Genomic DNA, 1,840 nt, shown 5'->3' with positions numbered 1-1,840 from the left:
CATATAAAGATTGAACTGAACTGAAGTTCCCCTCCCGAGGCCCAACTTTCATACCTTTTCAAAATTTGTTAAAAGGGGTGATGGTATTAAAAACAAAATAATTCCAGGAAAATGTTTTATGTGCATTCAGGAACACCATGTGTTATAAATATTAATTTAACACAAAATTAAAATGACTTAAGATCTGGCTATACCCATTCCATGTTACCAAAAAAACTACTGGATGCAGATTGTTATTTAAGTCTGAGATTCATTGCCAATAATATATGAACTTAAACATTCTTACTAAATTCAAAGGAAGAAAAAAAAAAACAATCAATACTAATATTCAACTATCTGCTGTCAACAAGAGACTGATTTTAGCTTTAAACAAACACATCTGAAAGTAAAGTGCTGGAAAATAATAGTCCACAAAAATATAACCGAAAAAGAGCAGGAGTGACCATTCTTACATAAAATACGTAAAAATTTGTAAAGAGAAAAAAGGTCATTAAAAATGATAAGGGGACTGATTCCTTGTGAGATTATAATTATAAATATGTATATTTCCAACACTGGAGCAACGAAATATGTAAAGCAAATACTATATCTGAAGGAAGAATTAGAAGGCAGTGTAATAGTAGTAGGTATGTTAGTAGCCACTTTTTAACAATGGATAGATCATCCAGACAGCAAATAAAGACTGGACTTGAAAAACACAATAGACCAAATGGACCCAAAAGACATATGCCAAAGAGTCTGTCAAGTAGTAGCAGAATGCAGGGGTGCCTGGGTGGCTCAGTTGGTTAAGCGTCTGACTTTGGCTCAGGTCATGATCTCAACGTTTGTGGGTTTGAGCCCCGTGTTGGGCTCTGTGCTGACAGCTCAGAGCCTGGAGCCTGCTTTGGATTCTGTGTCTTCCTCTTTCTCTGCCCCTCCCTCGTTCACACTCTTTATCGCTCAAAAAGAAACATTTAAAAAATAGTAGCAGAATACATATTCTTCTCAATCATACACAAAACAGGTCATATGTTAGGACATAAACCAAATTTTGAAAATTTAAGAAAATTAAAGCCCATATCAAACATCTTTTTGACTGCAATGGTATGAAACTGGAAATCCATCATAATAAAACTGGAAAATTCATAAACATGTGGAAAGTAAGCAACGGATTCCTAAACAACCAATGAGTCAGTAAGAAATCAATGGGGAAAACAAAAAAGTGTCTTGAGCAAATGAAAATGAAAACACAAGAAACCAAAATTTATTGGATACAGCAAAAGCAGTATTTAGAGTAAAGCTGTACCGCTGGGAGCCTGAGACAATGGCAGAGTGTGAGGATCCTAAGCTCACCTCATCCCCCTGATACATCTAACCCAGAAAATGACTCAAAGCCCCAGAACAGTCTTTCCAGTTAATCGCAGAGGAGGCCATATCAGAAAACAGTAGGAGGGTCAGATACCCCATTAGGAACCAAATCTCTGTCAAGACTAATTGCAAATAGGGATAACAGAAGCACAGAGAAGGGAAAGCCCCCAAGACTTGAGTAACCTGCAGTCAGAAGACCAGTACATAATATTTGGCTTTGAAAACCAGTAGCACTTAACTGCTTGAGTTTTTACAAGCAGGGTGACTTAACTCCAGATACTTTAAAACTCAGCGCACTTGGCTCTTAGAGAACTGGAGGGTGACTGGAATCCCTACCCAGAAAAAGACAGCAAAACAAACAACACTGTTGAGACACAGCATAGAAGCAGCAGTTTCAAAAGTTCCTGGGGTACGTGGGAAAATTTGTTTGCTAATCTCAGAACATGCCCCATTCCACCTGCGGCCCCTTCACAGTGGTGCCTGACAGCAGGCA

This window comes from Neofelis nebulosa, chromosome Y (genome assembly GCF_028018385.1).
Source record: "Neofelis nebulosa isolate mNeoNeb1 chromosome Y, mNeoNeb1.pri, whole genome shotgun sequence".
In the NCBI taxonomy this organism is placed as follows: Eukaryota; Metazoa; Chordata; class Mammalia; order Carnivora; family Felidae; genus Neofelis; species Neofelis nebulosa.
Note: the sequence above shows the minus strand (reverse complement) of the source record.